Source organism: Oncorhynchus kisutch, linkage group LG15 (genome assembly GCF_002021735.2).
Source record: "Oncorhynchus kisutch isolate 150728-3 linkage group LG15, Okis_V2, whole genome shotgun sequence".
Lineage (NCBI taxonomy): Eukaryota > Metazoa > Chordata > Actinopteri > Salmoniformes > Salmonidae > Oncorhynchus > Oncorhynchus kisutch.
The window spans coordinates 40483430-40502276 of NC_034188.2; the positions used below are offsets into that span (position 1 = coordinate 40483430).

The 18847-nt window shown below is 39.2% G+C and overlaps 12 non-coding genes across 12 annotated transcripts; all 12 read left to right on the top strand.

The window, feature by feature from the left end:
• The first annotated feature begins 1434 nt into the window (after positions 1-1434).
• On the top strand, positions 1435-1506 carry trnac-gca (transfer RNA cysteine (anticodon GCA)). The gene has a single exon. It is a non-coding gene; the product is annotated as a tRNA-Cys (tRNA).
• A 605-nt stretch (positions 1507-2111) lies between these two features.
• trnac-gca (transfer RNA cysteine (anticodon GCA)) lies at positions 2112-2183 on the top strand. Its single transcript has one exon. It is a non-coding gene; the product is annotated as a tRNA-Cys (tRNA).
• Positions 2184-3463: 1280 nt separating this feature from the next.
• On the top strand, positions 3464-3535 carry trnac-gca (transfer RNA cysteine (anticodon GCA)). Its single transcript has one exon. It is a non-coding gene; the product is annotated as a tRNA-Cys (tRNA).
• A 1280-nt stretch (positions 3536-4815) lies between these two features.
• Positions 4816-4887, top strand: trnac-gca (transfer RNA cysteine (anticodon GCA)). Its single transcript has one exon. It is a non-coding gene; the product is annotated as a tRNA-Cys (tRNA).
• Positions 4888-5491: 604 nt separating this feature from the next.
• On the top strand, positions 5492-5563 carry trnac-gca (transfer RNA cysteine (anticodon GCA)). Its single transcript has one exon. It is a non-coding gene; the product is annotated as a tRNA-Cys (tRNA).
• Positions 5564-6167: 604 nt separating this feature from the next.
• trnac-gca (transfer RNA cysteine (anticodon GCA)) lies at positions 6168-6239 on the top strand. Its single transcript has one exon. It is a non-coding gene; the product is annotated as a tRNA-Cys (tRNA).
• Positions 6240-7519: 1280 nt separating this feature from the next.
• On the top strand, positions 7520-7591 carry trnac-gca (transfer RNA cysteine (anticodon GCA)). The gene has a single exon. It is a non-coding gene; the product is annotated as a tRNA-Cys (tRNA).
• A 604-nt stretch (positions 7592-8195) lies between these two features.
• Positions 8196-8267, top strand: trnac-gca (transfer RNA cysteine (anticodon GCA)). Its single transcript has one exon. It is a non-coding gene; the product is annotated as a tRNA-Cys (tRNA).
• A 599-nt stretch (positions 8268-8866) lies between these two features.
• Positions 8867-8938, top strand: trnac-gca (transfer RNA cysteine (anticodon GCA)). Its single transcript has one exon. It is a non-coding gene; the product is annotated as a tRNA-Cys (tRNA).
• A 3002-nt stretch (positions 8939-11940) lies between these two features.
• On the top strand, positions 11941-12012 carry trnac-gca (transfer RNA cysteine (anticodon GCA)). Its single transcript has one exon. It is a non-coding gene; the product is annotated as a tRNA-Cys (tRNA).
• A 3983-nt stretch (positions 12013-15995) lies between these two features.
• On the top strand, positions 15996-16067 carry trnac-gca (transfer RNA cysteine (anticodon GCA)). Its single transcript has one exon. It is a non-coding gene; the product is annotated as a tRNA-Cys (tRNA).
• A 1280-nt stretch (positions 16068-17347) lies between these two features.
• trnac-gca (transfer RNA cysteine (anticodon GCA)) lies at positions 17348-17419 on the top strand. The gene has a single exon. It is a non-coding gene; the product is annotated as a tRNA-Cys (tRNA).
• The last annotated feature ends 1428 nt before the right edge of the window (positions 17420-18847 follow it).

The window sequence follows — 18847 nt, forward strand, 5'->3', positions numbered from 1 at the left end:
TTTATGGGTATGTTTTCAATGCGGGAGAGTACTTTATTAGGTGATGTCCATCTCCAGCTGAAATGCCCTTATTAGACCTTTTTCCACCTTAGGCAGTTTCAAGCAGGGGGTATAGCTCAGTGGTAGAGCATTTGACTGCAGATCAAGAGGCCCATGGTCAAATCCTGGTGCCCCCTTGTATCGTCTTCCTGTGTGTATCTTGAGGTAGGAGTAGTCCTTTTTAGATTATGTTACGCAATCAAAATGTCCCATATATAGATGGTTTTTCTCTCATCCAGAGAGTTCATAACAGAGGTGGAAGTGCAATAGACTTTCAGTTCAAGATTCTCAGGTTCAAATCCTTTAGTCAACTTGAAATCAAATCCTTTATGGATATGTTTTCCAAAGAGAGAGTGTTCTTGATTAGGCTATTAATCGCCATCTGAATGTCGATTATTAGACAATTTCTCAGGATCAAATCCTGGTGCCCCCTTAATCAAGTATTTTCTAATGTATCTTGAAGAGAAGTGCTCCTTTTTAAGGTTATCTACTCAATCCAAATGTCCCTCATTACATTGTTTTCTCTCAGTCAGACATTCCCTACCAGAGGTGGAGTGCAATAGACTTCAGATCAAGAGGTCTCAGGTTCAATTCCTGTTGTCAACTAAATCAAATACTTTATGGGTATGTTTTCAATGCGGGAGAGTACTTTATTAGGTGATGTCCATCTCCAGCTGAAATGTCCCTTATTAGACCATTTTTCCCCTTAGGCAGTTCCAGCATAGGGGTATAGCTCGTGGTAGAGCATTTGACTGCAGATCAAGAGGTCCCAGGTTCAAATCTGGTGCCCCCTTGTATCATGTTCTTTACCGATGTGTATCTTCGGGTAGGAGTAGTCCCTTTTTAGATTATTACTCAATCTAAAATGTCCCATATTAGATGTTTTTTCTCTCAGTCAGAGAGTTCATAACAGAGGTGGAAGTGCAATAGAACTTCAGTTCAATATGTCTCAGGTTCAAATCCTTTTGTCAACTTGAAATCAAATATTTGGATATGTTTTCAAAGAGAGAGTGTTCTTGATTAGGCTATGTAGATCGCCATCTGAAATGTCGATTATTAGACAATTTCTCAGGATCAAATCCTGGTGCCCCCTTAAATCAAGTATTTTCTAAGTGTATCTTGAGAGAGGAAGTGCTCCTTTTAAGGTTATCCTACTCAATCCATAATGTCCCTCATTACATTGTTTTTCTCTCAGTCAACAGTTCCTACCAGAGGTGGAAGTGCAATAGACTTCAGATCAAGAGGTCTCAGGTTCAATTCCTATTGTCAACTTGAAATCAAATACTTTATGGGTATGTTTTCAATGTGGGAGAGTACTTTATTAGGTGATGTCCATCTCCAGCTGAAATGTCCCTTATTAGACCATTTTTCCACCCTTAGGCAGTTTCAAGCATAGGGGGTATAGCTCAGTGGTATAGCATTTGACTGCAGATCAAGAGGTCCCAGGTTCAAATCCTGGTGCCCCCTTGTATCATGTTCTTCCGATGTGTATCTTGAGGGTAGGAGTAGTCCTTTTTAGATTATGTTACTCAATCTAAAATGTCCCATATTAGATGTTTTTTCTCTCAGTCAGAGAGTTCATAACAGAGGTGGAAGTGCAATAGACTTCAGTTCAATATGTCTCAGGTTCAAATCCTTTTGTCAACTTGAAATCAAATATTTATGGATATGTTTTCAAAGAGGAGAGTGTTCTTGATTAGGCTATGTAGATCGCCATCTGAAATGTCGATTATTAGACAATTTCTCAGGATCAAATCCTGGTGCCCCCTTAAATCAAGTATTTTCTAAGTGTATCTTGAGAGAGGAAGTGCTCCTTTTAAGGTTATCCTACTCAATCCATAATGTCCCTCATTACATTGTTTTTCTCTCAGTCAGACAGTTCCTACCAGAGGTGGAAGTGCAATAGACTTCAGATCAAGAGGTCTCAGGTTCAATTCCTATTGTCAACTTGAAATCAAATACTTTATGGGTATGTTTTCAATGTGGGAGAGTACTTTATTAGGTGATGTCCATCTCCAGCTGAAATGTCCCTTATTAGACCATTTTTCCAACCTTAGGCAGTTTCAAGCACAGGGGGTATAGCTCAGTGGTAGAGTATTTGACTGCAGATCAAGAGGTCCCTGGTTCAAATCCTGGTGCCCCCTTGGATCATGTTCTTCCGATGTGTATCTTGAGGTTAGGAGTAGTCCTTTTTAGATTATGTTACTCAATCTAAAATGTCCCATATTAGATAGTTTTTCTCTCAGTCAGAGAGTTCATAACAGAGGTGGAAGTGCAATAGACTTCAGTTCAAGATGTCTCAGGTTCAAATCTTTTAGTCAACTTGAAATCAAATATTTATGGATATGTTTTCAAAGAGAGAGTGTTCTTGATTAGGCTATGTAGATCGCCATCTGAAATGTCGATTATTAGACAATTTCTCAGGATCAAATCCTGGTGCCCCCTTAAATCAAGTATTTTCTAAGTGTATCTTGAGAGAGGAAGTGCTCCTTTTAAGGTTATCCTACTCAATCCATAATGTCCCTCATTACATTGTTTTTCTCTCAGTCAGACAGTTCCTACCAGAGGTGGAAGTGCAATAGACTTCAGATCAAGAGGTCTCAGGTTCAATTCCTGTTGTCAACTTGAAATCAAATACTTTATGGGTATGTTTTCAATGCGGGAGAGTACTTAATTAGGTGATGTCCATCTCCAGCTGAAATGTCCCTTATTAGACCATTTTTCCACCTTTAGGCAGTTTCAAGCAGAGGGGGTTTAGCTCAGTGGTAGAGCATTTGACTGCAGATCAAGAGGTCCCAGGTTCAAATCCTGGTGCCCCCTTGTATCATGTTCTTCCGATGTGTATCTTGAGGGTAGGAGTAGTCCTTTTTAGATTATGTTACTCAATCTAAAATGTCCCATATTAGATGGTTTTTCTCTCAGTCAGAGAGTTCATAACAGAGGTGGAAGTGCAATAGACTTCAGTTCAAGATGTCTCAGGTTCAAATCCTTTTGTCAACTTGAAATCAAATATTTATGGATATGTTTTCAAAGAGAGAGTGTTCTTGATTAGGCTATGTAGATCGCCATCTGAAATGTCGATTATTAGACAATTTCTCAGGATCAAATCCTGGTGCCCCCTTAAATCAAGTATTTTCTAAGTGTATCTTGAGAGAGGAAGTGCTCCTTTTAAGGTTATCCTACTCAATCCATAATGTCCCTCATTACATTGTTTTTCTCTCAGTCAGACAGTTCCTACCAGAGGTGGAAGTGCAATAGACTTCAGATCAAGAGGTCTCAGGTTCAATTCCTGTTGTCAACTTGAAATCAAATACTTTATGGGTATGTTTTCAATGCGGGAGAGTACTTAATTAGGTGATGTCCATCTCCAGCTGAAATGTCCCTTATTAGACAATTTTTCCACCCTTAGGCAGTTTCAAGCATAGGGGGTATAGCTCAGTGGTATAGCATTTGACTGCAGATCAAGAGGTCCCAGGTTCAAATCCTGGTGCCCCCTTGTATCATGTTCTTCCGATGTGTATCTTGAGGGTAGGAGTAGTCCTTTTTAGATTATGTTACTCAATCTAAAATGTCCCATATTAGATGGTTTTTCTCTCAGTCAGAGAGTTCATAACAGAGGTGGAAGTGCAATAGACTTCAGTTCAAGATGTCTCAGGTTCAAATCCTTTAGTCAACTTGAAATCAAATATTTATGGATATGTTTTCAAAGAGAGAGTGTTCTTGATTAGGCTATGTAGATCGCCATCTGAAATGTCGATTATTAGACAATTTCTCAGGATCAAATCCTGGTGCCCCCTTAAATCAAGTATTTTCTAAGTGTATCTTGAGAGAGGAAGTGCTCCTTTTAAGGTTATCCTACTCAATCCATAATGTCCCTCATTACATTGTTTTTCTCTCAGTCAGACAGTTCCTACCAGAGGTGGAAGTGCAATAGACTTCAGATCAAGAGGTCTCAGGTTCAATTCCTGTTGTCAACTTGAAATCAAATACTTTATGGGTATGTTTTCAATGCGGGAGAGTACTTAATTAGGTGATGTCCATCTCCAGCTGAAATGTCCCTTATTAGACCATTTTTCCACCTTTAGGCAGTTTCAAGCAGAGGGGGTTTAGCTCAGTGGTAGAGCATTTGACTGCAGATCAAGAGGTCCCAGGTTCAAATCCTGGTGCCCCCTTGTATCATGTTCTTACGATGTGTATCTTGAGGGTAGGAGTAGTCCTTTTTAGATTATGTTACTCAATCTAAAATGTCCCATATTAGATGGTTTTTCTCTCAGTCAGAGAGTTCATAACAGAGGTGGAAGTGCAATAGACTTCAGTTCAAGATGTCTCAGGTTCAAATCCTTTTGTCAACTTGAAATCAAATATTTATGGATATGTTTTCAAAGAGAGAGTGTTCTTGATTAGGCTATGTAGATCGCCATCTGAAATGTCGATTATTAGACAATTTCTCAGGATCAAATCCTGGTGCCCCCTTAAATCAAGTATTTTCTAAGTGTATCTTGAGAGAGGAAGTGCTCCTTTTAAGGTTATCCTACTCAATCCATAATGTCCCTCATTACATTGTTTTTCTCTCAGTCAGACAGTTCCTACCAGAGGTGGAAGTGCAATAGACTTCAGATCAAGAGGTCTCAGGTTCAATTCCTGTTGTCAACTTGAAATCAAATACTTTATGGGTATGTTTTCAATGCGGGAGAGTACTTAATTAGGTGATGTCCATCTCCAGCTGAAATGTCCCTTATTAGACAATTTTTCCACCCTTAGGCAGTTTCAAGCACAGGGGGTATAGCTCAGTGGTAGAGCATTTGACTGCAGATCAAGAGGTCCCAGGTTCAAATCCTGGTGCCCCCTTGTATCATGTTCTTACGATGTGTATCTTGAGGGTAGGAGTAGTCCTTTTTAGATTATGTTACTCAATCTAAAATGTCCCATATTAGATGGTTTTTCTCTCAGTCAGAGAGTTCATAACAGAGGTGGAAGTGCAATAGACTTCAGTTCAAGATGTCTCAGGTTCAAATCCTTTAGTCAACTTGAAATCAAATATTTATGGATATGTTTTCAAAGAGAGAGTGTTCTTGATTAGGCTATGTAGATCGCCATCTGAAATGTCGATTATTAGACAATTTCTCAGGATCAAATCCTGGTGCCCCCTTAAATCAAGTATTTTCTAAGTGTATCTTGAGAGAGGAAGTGCTCCTTTTAAGGTTATCCTACTCAATCCATAATGTCCCTCATTACATTGTTTTTCTCTCAGTCAGACAGTTCCTACCAGAGGTGGAAGTGCAATAGACTTCAGATCAAGAGGTCTCAGGTTCAATTCCTGTTGTCAACTTGAAATCAAATACTTTATGGGTATGTTTTCAATGCGGGAGAGTACTTTATTAGGTGATGTCCATCTCCAGCTGAAATGTCCCTTATTAGACCATTTTTCCACCCTTAGGCAGTTTCAAGCATAGGGGGTATAGCTCAGTGGTATAGCATTTGACTGCAGATCAAGAGGTCCCAGGTTCAAATCCTGGTGCCCCCTTGTATCATGTTCTTCCGATGTGTATCTTGAGGGTAGGAGTAGTCCTTTTTAGATTATGTTACTCAATCTAAAATGTCCCATATTAGATGGTTTTTCTCTCAGTCAGAGAGTTCATAACAGAGGTGGAAGTGCAATAGACTTCAGTTCAAGATGTCTCAGGTTCAAATCCTTTAGTCAACTTGAAATCAAATATTTATGGATATGTTTTCAAAGAGAGAGTGTTCTTGATTAGGCTATGTAGATCGCCATCTGAAATGTCGATTATTAGACAATTTCTCAGGATCAAATCCTGGTGCCCCCTTAAATCAAGTATTTTCTAAGTGTATCTTGAGAGAGGAAGTGCTCCTTTTAAGGTTATCCTACTCAATCCATAATGTCCCTCATTACATTGTTTTTCTCTCAGTCAGACAGTTCCTACCAGAGGTGGAAGTGCAATAGACTTCAGATCAAGAGGTCTCAGGTTCAATTCCTATTGTCAACTTGAAATCAAATACTTTATGGGTATGTTTTCAATGTGGGAGAGTACTTTATTAGGTGATGTCCATCTCCAGCTGAAATGTCCCTTATTAGACCATTTTTCCAACCTTAGGCAGTTTCAAGCACAGGGGGTATAGCTCAGTGGTAGAGCATTTGACTGCAGATCAAGAGGTCCCTGGTTCAAATCCTGGTGCCCCCTTGGATCATGTTCTTCCGATGTGTATCTTGAGGGTAGGAGTAGTCCTTTTTAGATTATGTTACTCAATCTAAAATGTCCCATATTAGATAGTTTTTCTCTCAGTCAGAGAGTTCATAACAGAGGTGGAAGTGCAATAGACTTCAGTTCAAGATGTCTCAGGTTCAAATCTTTTAGTCAACTTGAAATCAAATATTTATGGATATGTTTTCAAAGAGAGAGTGTTCTTGATTAGGCTATGTAGATCGCCATCTGAAATGTCGATTATTAGACAATTTCTCAGGATCAAATCCTGGTGCCCCCTTAAATCAAGTATTTTCTAAGTGTATCTTGAGAGAGGAAGTGCTCCTTTTAAGGTTATCCTACTCAATCCATAATGTCCCTCATTACATTGTTTTTCTCTCAGTCAGACAGTTCCTACCAGAGGTGGAAGTGCAATAGACTTCAGATCAAGAGGTCTCAGGTTCAATTCCTGTTGTCAACTTGAAATCAAATACTTTATGGGTATGTTTTCAATGCGGGAGAGTACTTAATTAGGTGATGTCCATCTCCAGCTGAAATGTCCCTTATTAGACCATTTTCCCACCTTTAGGCAGTTTCAAGCAGAGGGGGTTTAGCTCAGTGGTAGAGCATTTGACTGCAGATCAAGAGGTCCCAGGTTCAAATCCTGGTGCCCCCTTGTATCATGTTCTTACGATGTGTATCTTGAGGGTAGGAGTAGTCCTTTTTAGATTATGTTACTCAATCTAAAATGTCCCATATTAGATGGTTTTTCTCTCAGTCAGAGAGTTCATAACAGAGGTGGAAGTGCAATAGACTTCAGTTCAAGATGTCTCAGGTTCAAATCCTTTAGTCAACTTGAAATCAAATATTTATGGATATGTTTTCAAAGAGAGAGTGTTCTTGATTAGGCTATGTAGATCGCCATCTGAAATGTCGATTATTAGACAATTTCTCAGGATCAAATCCTGGTGCCCCCTTAAATCAAGTATTTTCTAAGTGTATCTTGAGAGAGGAAGTGCTCCTTTTAAGGTTATCCTACTCAATCCATAATGTCCCTCATTACATTGTTTTTCTCTCAGTCAGACAGTTCCTACCAGAGGTGGAAGTGCAATAGACTTCAGATCAAGAGGTCTCAGGTTCAATTCCTGTTGTCAACTTGAAATCAAATACTTTATGGGTATGTTTTCAATGCGGGAGAGTACTTTATTAGGTGATGTCCATCTCCAGCTGAAATGTCCCTTATTAGACCATTTTTCCACCCTTAGGCATTTTCAAGCATAGGGGGTATAGCTCAGTGGTATAGCATTTGACTGCAGATCAAGAGGTCCCAGGTTCAAATCCTGGTGCCCCCTTGTATCATGTTCTTCCGATGTGTATCTTGAGGGTAGGAATAGTCCTTTTTAGATTATGTTACTCAATCTAAAATGTCCCATATTAGATGGTTTTTCTCTCAGTCAGAGAGTTCATAACAGAGGTGGAAGTGCAATAGACTTCAGTTCAAGATGTCTCAGGTTCAAATCCTTTTGTCAACTTGAAATCAAATATTTATGGATATGTTTTCAAAGAGAGAGTGTTCTTGATTAGGCTATGTAGATCGCCATCTGAAATGTCGATTATTAGACAATTTCTCAGGATCAAATCCTGGTGCCCCCTTAAATCAAGTATTTTCTAAGTGTATCTTGAGAGAGGAAGTGCTCCTTTTAAGGTTATCCTACTCAATCCATAATGTCCCTCATTACATTGTTTTTCTCTCAGTCAGACAGTTCCTACCAGAGGTGGAAGTGCAATAGACTTCAGATCAAGAGGTCTCAGGTTCAATTCCTATTGTCAACTTGAAATCAAATACTTTATGGGTATGTTTTCAATGTGGGAGAGTACTTAATTAGGTGATGTCCATCTCCAGCTGAAATGTCCCTTATTAGACCATTTTTCCAACCTTAGGCAGTTTCAAGCACAGGGGGTATAGCTCAGTGGTAGAGCATTTGACTGCAGATCAAGAGGTCCCAGGTTCAAATCCTGGTGCCCCCTTGGATCATGTTCTTCCGATGTGTATCTTGAGGTTAGTAGTAGTCCTTTTTAGATTATGTTACTCAATCTGAAATGTCCCATATTAGATGGTTTTCAGTCAGAGAGTTCATAACAGAGGTGGAAGTGCAATAGACTTCAGTTCAAGATGTCTCAGGTTCAAATCCTTTTGTCAACTTGAAATCAAATATTTATGGATATGTTTTCAAAGAGAGAGTGTTCTTGATAAGGCTATGTAGATCGCCATCTGAAATGTCAATTATTAGACAATTTCTCAGGATCAAATCCTGGTGCCCCCTTAAATCAAGTACTTTCTAAGTGTATCTTGAGAGAGGAAGTGCTCCTTTTAAGGTTATCCTACTCAATCTATAATATCCCACATTAGATGGTTTTTCTCTCAGTCAGACAGTTCCTACCAGAGGTAGAAGTGCAATAGACTTCAGATAGAGAAGTCTCAGGTTCAATTCCTATTGTCAACTTGAAATCAAATACTTTATGGGTATGTTTTCAATGCGGGAGAGTACTTAATTAGGTGATGTCCATCTCCAGCTGAAATGTCCCTTATTAGACCATTTTTCCACCCTTAGGCAGCTTCAAGCACAGGGGGTATAGCTCAGTGGTAGAGCATTTGACTGCAGATCAAGAGGTCCCAGGTTCAACTCCTGGTGCCCCCTTGTATCATTTTCTTCCGATGTGTATCTTGAGGGTAGGAGTAGTCCTTTTTAGCTTATGTTACTCAATCTAAAATGTCCCATATTAGATGGTTTTTCTCTCAGTCAGAGAGTTCATAACAGAGTTGGAAGTGCAATAGACTTCAGTTCAAGATGTCTCAGTTTCAAATCCTTTTGTCAACTTGAAATCCAATATTTATGGATATGTTTTCAAAGAGAGAGTGTTCTTGATTAGGCTATGTAGATCGCCATCTGAAATGTCGATTATTAGACAATTTCTCAGGATCAATTCCTGGTGCCCCCTTAAATCAAGTATTTTCTAAGTGTATCTTGAGAGAGGAAGTGCTCCTTTTAAGGTTATCCTACTCAATCCATAATGTCCCTCATTACATTGTTTTTCTCTCAGTCAGACAGTTCCTACCAGAGGTGGAAGTGCAATAGACTTCAGATCAAGAGGTCTCAGGTTCAATTCCTGTTGTCAACTTGAAATCAAATACTTTATGGGTATGTTTTCAATGCGGGAGAGTACTTTATTAGGTGATGTCCATCTCCAGCTGAAATGTCCCTTATTAGACCATTTTTCCACCCTTAGGCAGTTTCAAAAACAGGGGGTATAGCTCAGTCGTAGAGCATTTGACTGCAGATCAAGAGGTCCCATGTTCAAATCCTGGTGCCCCCTTGGATCATGTTCTTCTGATGTGTATCTTGAGGGTAGGAGTAGTCCTTTTTAGATTATGTTACTCAATCTAAAATGTCCCTCATTACATTGTTTTTCTCTCAGTCAGACAGTTCCTACAAGAGGTGGAAGTGCAATAGACTTCAGATCAAGAGGTCTCAGGTTCAATTCCTGTTGTCAACTTGAAATCAAATACTTTATGGGTATGTTTTCAATGCGAGAGAGTACTTTATTAGGTGATGTCCATCTCCAGCTGAAATGTCCCTTATTAGACCATTTTTCCACCTTTAGACAGTTTCAAGCAGAAGGTGTATAGCTCAGTGGTAGAGCATTTGACTGCAGATCAAGAGTTCCCAGGTTCAAATCCTGGTGCCCCCTTGTATCATGTTCTTCTGATGTGTATCTTGAGGGTAGGAGTAGTCCTTTTTAGATTATGTTACTCAATCTAAAATGTCCCATATTAGATGGTTTTTCTCCCAGTCAGAGAGTTCATAACAGAGGTGGAAGTGCAATAGACTTCAGATCAAGAGGTCTCAGGTTCAATTCCTGTTGTCAACTTGAAATCAAATATTTATGGATATGTTTTCAAAGAGAGAGTGTTCTTGATTAGGCTATGTAGATCGCCATCTGAAATGTCGATTATTAGACAATTTCTCAGGATCAAATCCTGGTGCCCCCTTAAATCAAGTATTTTCTAAGTGTATCTTGAGAGAGGAAGTGCTCCTTTTAAGGTTATCCTACTCAATCCATAATGTCCCTCATTACATTGTTTTTCTCTCAGTCAGACAGTTCCTACCAGAGGTGGAAGTGCAATAGACTTCAGATCAAGAGGTCTCAGGTTCAATTCCTGTTGTCAACTTGAAATCAAATACTTTATGGGTATGTTTTCAATGCGGGAGAGTACTTTATTAGGTGATGTCCATCTCCAGCTGAAATGTCCCTTATTAGACCATTTTTCCACCTTTAGACAGTTTCAAGCAGAAGGTGTATAGCTCAGTGGTAGAGCATTTGACTGCAGATCAAGAGTTCCCAGGTTCAAATCCTGGTGCCCCCTTGTATCATGTTCTTCTGATGTGTATCTTGAGGGTAGGAGTAGTCCTTTTTAGATTATGTTACTCAATCTAAAATGTCCCATATTAGATGGTTTTTCTCCCAGTCAGAGAGTTCATAACAGAGGTGGAAGTGCAATAGACTTCAGATCAAGAGGTCTCAGGTTCAATTCCTGTTGTCAACTTGAAATCAAATATTTATGGATATGTTTTCAAAGAGAGAGTGTTCTTGATTAGGCTATGTAGATCGCCATCTGAAATGTCGATTATTAGACAATTTCTCAGGATCAAATCCTGGTGCCCCCTTAAATCAAGTATTTTCTAAGTGTATCTTGAGAGAGGAAGTGCTCCTTTTAAGGTTATCCTACTCAATCCATAATGTCCCTCATTACATTGTTTTTCTCTCAGTCAGACAGTTCCTACCAGAGGTGGAAGTGCAATAGACTTCAGATCAAGAGGTCTCAGGTTCAATTCCTGTTGTCAACTTGAAATCAAATACTTTATGGGTATGTTTTCAATGCGGGAGAGTACTTAATTAGGTGATGTCCATCTCCAGCTGAAATTTCCCTTATTAGACCATTTTTCCACCTTTAGGCAGTTTCAAGCAGAGGGGGTTTAGCAGCCTAGCATTTGACTGCAGATCAAGAGGTCCCAGGTTCAAATCCTGGTGCCCCCTTGTATCATGTTCTTCCGATGTGTATCTTGAGGGTAGGAGTAGTCCTTTTTAGATTATGTTACTCAATCTAAAATGTCCCATATTAGATGGTTTTTCTCTCAGTCAGAGAGTTCATAACAGAGGTGGAAGTGCAATAGACTTCAGTTCAAGATGTCTCAGGTTCAAATCCTTTAGTCAACTTGAAATCAAATATTTATGGATATGTTTTCAAAGAGAGAGTGTTCTTGATTAGGCTATGTAGATCGCCATCTGAAATGTCGATTATTAGACAATTTCTCAGGATCAAATCCTGGTGCCCCCTTAAATCAAGTATTTTCTAAGTGTATCTTGAGAGAGGAAGTGCTCCTTTTAAGGTTATCCTACTCAATCCATAATGTCCCTCATTACATTGTTTTTCTCTCAGTCAGACAGTTCCTACCAGAGGTGGAAGTGCAATAGACTTCAGATCAAGAGGTCTCAGGTTCAATTCCTATTGTCAACTTGAAATCAAATACTTTATGGGTATGTTTTCAATGTGGGAGAGTACTTTATTAGGTGATGTCCATCTCCAGCTGAAATGTCCCTTATTAGACCATTTTTCCAACCTTAGGCAGTTTCAAGCACAGGGGGTATAGCTCAGTGGTAGAGCATTTGACTGCAGATCAAGAGGTCCCTGGTTCAAATCCTGGTGCCCCCTTGGATCATGTTCTTCCGATGTGTATCTTGAGGTTAGGAGTAGTCCTTTTTAGATTATGTTACTCAATCTAAAATGTCCCATATTAGATAGTTTTTCTCTCAGTCAGAGAGTTCATAACAGAGGTGGAAGTGCAATAGACTTCAGTTCAAGATGTCTCAGGTTCAAATCTTTTAGTCAACTTGAAATCAAATATTTATGGATATGTTTTCAAAGAGAGAGTGTTCTTGATTAGGCTATGTAGATCGCCATCTGAAATGTCGATTATTAGACAATTTCTCAGGATCAAATCCTGGTGCCCCCTTAAATCAAGTATTTTCTAAGTGTATCTTGAGAGAGGAAGTGCTCCTTTTAAGGTTATCCTACTCAATCCATAATGTCCCTCATTACATTGTTTTTCTCTCAGTCAGACAGTTCCTACCAGAGGTGGAAGTGCAATAGACTTCAGATCAAGAGGTCTCAGGTTCAATTCCTGTTGTCAACTTGAAATCAAATACTTTATGGGTATGTTTTCAATGCGGGAGAGTACTTAATTAGGTGATGTCCATCTCCAGCTGAAATGTCCCTTATTAGACCATTTTTCCACCTTTAGGCAGTTTCAAGCAGAGGGGGTTTAGCTCAGTGGTAGAGCATTTGACTGCAGATCAAGAGGTCCCAGGTTCAAATCCTGGTGCCCCCTTGTATCATTTTCTTCCGATGTGTATCTTGAGGGTAGGAGTAGTCCTTTTTAGCTTATGTTACTCAATCTAAAATGTCCCATATTAGATGGTTTTTCTCTCAGTCAGAGAGTTCATAACAGAGTTGGAAGTGCAATAGACTTCAGTTCAAGATGTCTCAGTTTCAAATCCTTTTGTCAACTTGAAATCCAATATTTATGGATATGTTTTCAAAGAGAGAGTGTTCTTGATTAGGCTATGTAGATCGCCATCTGAAATGTCGATTATTAGACAATTTCTCAGGATCAAATCCTGGTGCCCCCTTAAATCAAGTATTTTCTAAGTGTATCTTGAGAGAGGAAGTGCTCCTTTTAAGGTTATCCTACTCAATCCATAATGTCCCTCATTACATTGTTTTTCTCTCAGTCAGACAGTTCCTACCAGAGGTGGAAGTGCAATAGACTTCAGTTCAAGATGTCTCAGTTTCAAATCCTTTTGTCAACTTGAAATCCAATATTTATGGATATGTTTTCAAAGAGAGAGTGTTCTTGATTAGGCTATGTAGATCGCCCTCTGAAATGTCGATTATTAGACAATTTCTCAGGATCAAATCCTGGTGCCCCCTTAAATCAAGTATTTTCTAAGTGTATCTTGAGGGTAGGAGTAGTCCTTTTTAGATTATGTTACTCAATCTAAAATGTCCCATATTAGATGGTTTTTCTCTCAGTCAGAGAGTTCCTACCAGAGGTGGAAGTGCAATAGACTTCAGATCAAGAGGTCTCAGGTTCAAATCCTTTTGTCAACTTGAAATCAAATATTTATGGATATGTTTTCAAAGAGAGAGTGTTCTTGATTAGGCTATGTAGATCGCCATCTGAAATGTCGATTATTAGACAATTTCTCAGGATCAAATCCTGGTGCCCCCTTAAATCAAGTATTTTCTAAGTGTATCTTGAGAGAGGAAGTGCTCCTTTTAAGGTTATCCTACTCAATCCATAATGTCCCTCATTACATTGTTTTTCTCTCAGTCAGACAGTTCCTACCAGAGGTGGAAGTGCAATAGACTTCAGATCAAGAGGTCTCAGGTTCAATTCCTGTTGTCAACTTGAAATCAAATACTTTATGGGTATGTTTTCAATGCGGGAGAGTACTTTATTAGGTGATGTCCATCTCCAGCTGAAATGTCCCTTATTAGACCATTTTTCCACCCTTAGGCAGTTTCAAACACAGGGGGTATAGCTCAGTCGTAGAGCATTTGACTGCAGATCAAGAGGTCCCATGTTCAAATCCTGGTGCCCCCTTGGATCATGTTCTTCTGATGTGTATCTTGAGGGTAGGAGTAGTCCTTTTTAGATTATGTTACTCAATCTAAAATGTCCCTCATTACATTGTTTTTCTCTCAGTCAGACAGTTCCTACAAGAGGTGGAAGTGCAATAGACTTCAGATCAAGAGGTCTCAGGTTCAATTCCTGTTGTCAACTTGAAATCAAATACTTTATGGGTATGTTTTCAATGCGAGAGAGTACTTTATTAGGTGATGTCCATCTCCAGCTGAAATGTCCCTTATTAGACCATTTTTCCACCTTTAGACAGTTTCAAGCAGAAGGTGTATAGCTCAGTGGTAGAGCATTTGACTGCAGATCAAGAGTTCCCAGGTTCGAATCCTGGTGCCCCCTTGTATCATGTTCTTCTGATGTGTATCTTGAGGGTAGGAGTAGTCCTTTTTAGATTATGTTACTCAATCTAAAATGTCCCATATTAGATGGTTTTTCTCCCAGTCAGAGAGTTCATAACAGAGGTGGAAGTGCAATAGACTTCAGATCAAGAGGTCTCGGGTTCAATTCCTGTTGTCAACTTGAAATCAAATATTTATGGATATGTTTTCAAAGAGAGAGTGTTCTTGATTAGGCTATGTAGATCGCCATCTGAAATGTCGATTATTAGACCATTTCTCAGGATCAAATCCTGGTGCCCCCTTAAATCAAGTATTTTCTAAGTGTATCTTGAGAGAGGAAGTGCTCCTTTTAAGGTTATCCTACTCAATCCATAATGTCCCTCATTACATAGTTTTTCTCTCAGTCAGACAGTTCCGACCAGAGGTGGAATTGCAATAGACTTCAGATCAAGAGGTCTCAGGTTCAATTCCTGTTGTCAACTTGAAATCAAATACTTTATGGGTATGTTTTCAATGCGGGAGAGTACTTTATTAGGTGATGTCCATCTCCAGCTGAAATGTCCCTTATTAGACCATTTTTCCACCTTTAGGCAGTTTCAAGAAGAGGGGTATAGCTCAGTGGTAGAGCATTTGACTGCAGATCAAGAGGTCCCACATTCAAATCCTGGTACCCCTTGGATCATGTACTTTAGATATGCATTTTGAGGGTAGGAGTAGTCCTTTTTAGATTATGTTACTCAATCTAAAATGTCCCATATTAGATGGTTTTTCTCTCAGTCAGAGTGTTCATTACAGAGGTGGAAGTGTAATAGTCTTCAGTTCAAGATGTCTCAGGTTCAAATCCTTTTGTCAACTTGAAATCAAATACTTTATGGATATGTTTTCAAAGAGAGAGTGTTCTTGTTTAGGTTATGTAGATCGCCATCTGAAATGTCCCTTATTAGACAATTTCTCAGGATCAAATCCTGGTGCCCCCTTAAATCAAGTACTTTCTAAGTGTATCTTGAGAGAGGAAGTGCTCCTTTTAAGGTTATCCTACTCAATCTATAATATCCCTCATTAGATGGGTTTTCTCTCAGTCAGAGAGTTCATAACAGAGGTGGAAGTGCAATAGACTTCAGTTCAAGATGTCTCAGGTTCAAATCCTTTTGTCAACTTGAAATCAAATACTTCATGGGTTTGTTTTCAATGCGAGAGAGTACTTTATTAGGTGATGTCCATCTCCAGCTGAAATGTCCCTTATTAGACCATTTTTCCACCCTTAGGCAGTTTCAAGCTCAGGGGGTATAGCTCAGTGGTAGAGCATTTGAATGCAGATCAAGAGGTCCCAAGTTCAAATCCTGGTGCCCCCTTGAATCATGTTCTTCCGATGTGTCTCTTGAGAGTAGGAGTAGTCCTTTTTAGATTATGTTACTCAATCTAAAATGTCCCATATTAGATGGTTTTTCTCTCAGTCAGAGAGTTCATAACAGAGGTGGAAGTGCAATAGACTTCAGATCAAGAGGTCTCAGGTTCAATTCCTGTTGTCAACTTGAAATCAAATACTTTATGGGTATGTTTTCAATGCGGGAGAGTACTTAATTAGGTGATGTCCATCTCCAGCTGAAATGTCCCTTATTAGACCATTTTTCCACCCTTAGGCAGTTTCAAGCACAGGGGGTATAGCTCAGTGGTAGAGCATTTGACTGCAGATCAAGAGGTCCCAGGTTCAACTCCTGGTGCCCCCTTGTATCATGTTCTTCCGATGTGTATCTTGAGGGTAGGAGTAGTCCTTTTTAGATTATGTTACTCAATCTAAAATGTCCCATATTAGATGGTTTTTCTCTCAGTCAGAGAGTTCATAACAGAGTTGGAAGTGCAATAGACTTCAGTTCAAGATGTCTCAGTTTCAAATCCTTTTGTCAACTTGAAATCAAATATTTATGGATATGTTTTCAAAGAGAGAGTGTTCTTGATTAGGCTATGTAGATCGCCCTCTGAAATGTCGATTATTAGACAATTTCTCAGGATCAAATCCTGGTGCGCCCTTAAATCAAGTATTTTCTAAGTGTATCTTGAGAGAGGAAGTGCTCCTTTTAAGGTTATCCTACTCAATCCATAATGTCCCTCATTACATTGTTTTTCTCTCAGTCAGACAGTTCCTACCAGAGGTGGAAGTGCAATAGACTTCAGATCAAGAGGTCTCAGGTTCAATTCCTGTTGTCAACTTGAAATCAAATACTTTATGGGTATGTTTTCAATGCGCGAGAGTACTTTATTAGGTGATGTCCATCTCCAGCTGAAATGTCCCTTATTAGACCATTTTTCCACCCTTAGGCAGTTTCAAGCTCAGGGGGTATAGCTCAGTGGTAGAGCATTTGACTGCAGATAAAGAGTTCCCATATTCAAATTCTGGTACCCCCTTGGATCATGTACATTCGATGTGCATTTTGAGGGTATTAGTAGTCCTTTTTAGATTATGTTACTCAATCTGAAATGTCCCATATTAGATGGTTTTTCTCTCAGTCAGAGAGTTCATAACAGAGGTGGAAGTGCAATAGACTTCAGTTCAAGATGTCTCAGGTTCAAATCCTTTTGTCAACTTGAAATCAAATATTTATGGATATGTTTTCAAAGAGAGAGTGTTCTTGATTAGGCTATGTAGATCGCCATCTGAAATGTCAATTATTAGACAATTTCTCAGGATCAAATCCTGGTGCCCCCTTAAATCAAGTACTTTCTAAATGTATCTTGAGAGAGGAAGTGCTCCTTTTAAGGTTATCCTACTCAATCTATAATATCCCACATTAGATGGTTTTTCTCTCAGTCAGACAGTTCCTACCAGAGGTAGAAGTGCAATAGACTTCAGATAGAGAAGTCTCAGGTTCAATTCCTATTGTCAACTTGAAATCAAATACTTTATGGGTATGTTTTCAATGCGGGAGAGTACTTAATTAGGTGATGTCCATCTCCAGCTGAAATGTCCCTTATTAGACCATTTTTCCACCCTTAGGCAGTTTCAAGCACAGGGGGTATAGCTCAGTGGTAGAGCATTTGACTGCAGATCAAGAGGTCCCAGGTTCAACTCCTGGTGCCCCCTTGTATCATGTTCTTCCGATGTGTATCTGAGGGTAGGAGTAGTCCTTTTTAGATTATGTTACTCAATCTAAAATGTCCCATATTAGATGGTTTTCTCTCAGTCAGAGAGTTCCTACTAGAGGTGGAAGTGCAATAGACTTCAGATCAAGAGGTCTCAGGTTCAAATCCTTTTGTCAACTTGAAATCAAATATTTATTTATATGTTTTCAAAGAGAGAGTGTTCTTGATTAGGCTATGTAGATCGCCATCTGAAATGTCGATTATTAGACAATTTCTCAGGATCAAATCCTGGTGCCCCCTTAAATCAAGTATTTTCTAAGTGTATCTTGAGAGAGGAAGTGCTCCTTTTAAGGTTATCCTACTCAATCCATAATGTCCCTCATTACATTGTTTTTCTCTCAGTCAGACAGTTCCTACCAGAGGTGGAAGTGCAATAGACTTCAGATCAAGAGGTCTCAGGTTCAATTCCTGTTGTCAACTTGAAATCAAATACTTTATGGGTATGTTTTCAATGCGCGAGAGTACTTTATTAGGTGATGTCCATCTCCAGCTGAAATGTCCCTTATTAGACCATTTTTCCACCTTTAGGCAGTTTCAAGCAGAGGGGGTATAGCTCCGTGGTAGAGCATTTGACTGCAGATAAAGAGTTCCCATATTCAAATTCTGGTACCCCCTTGGATCATGTACATTCAATGTGCATTTTGAGGGTATTAGTAGTCCTTTTTAGATTATGTTACTCAATCTGAAATGTCCCATATTAGATGGTTTTTCTCTCAGTCAGAGAGTTCATAACAGAGGTGGAAGTGCAATAGACTTCAGTTCAAGATGTCTCAGGTTCAAATCCTTCTGTCAACTTGAAATCAAATATTTATGGATATGTTTTCAAAGAGAGAGTGTTCTTGATTAGGCTATGTAGATCGCCATCTGAAATGTCAATTATTAGACAATTTCTCAGGATCAAATCCTGGTGCCCCCTTAAATCAAGTACTTTCTAAGTGTATCTTGAGAGAGGAAGTGCTCCTTTTAAGGTTATCCTACTCAATCTATAATATCCCACATTAGATGGTTTTTCTCTCAGTCAGACAGTTCCTACCAGAGGTAGAAGTGCAATAGACTTCAGATCAAGAGGTCTCAGGTTCAATTCCTGTTGTCAACTTGAAATCAAATACTTTATGGGTATGTTTTCAATGCGGGAGAGTACTTTATTAGGTGATGTCCATCTCCAGCTGAAATGTCCCTTATTAGACCATTTTTCCACCTTTAGGCAGTTTCAAGAAGAGGGGTATAGCTCAGTGGTAGAGCATTTGACTGCAGATCAAGAGGTCCCACATTCAAATCCTGGTGCCCCCTTGGATCATGTACTTTAGATATGCATTTTGAGGGTAGGAGTAGTCCTTTTTAGATTATGTTACTCAATCTAAAATGTCCC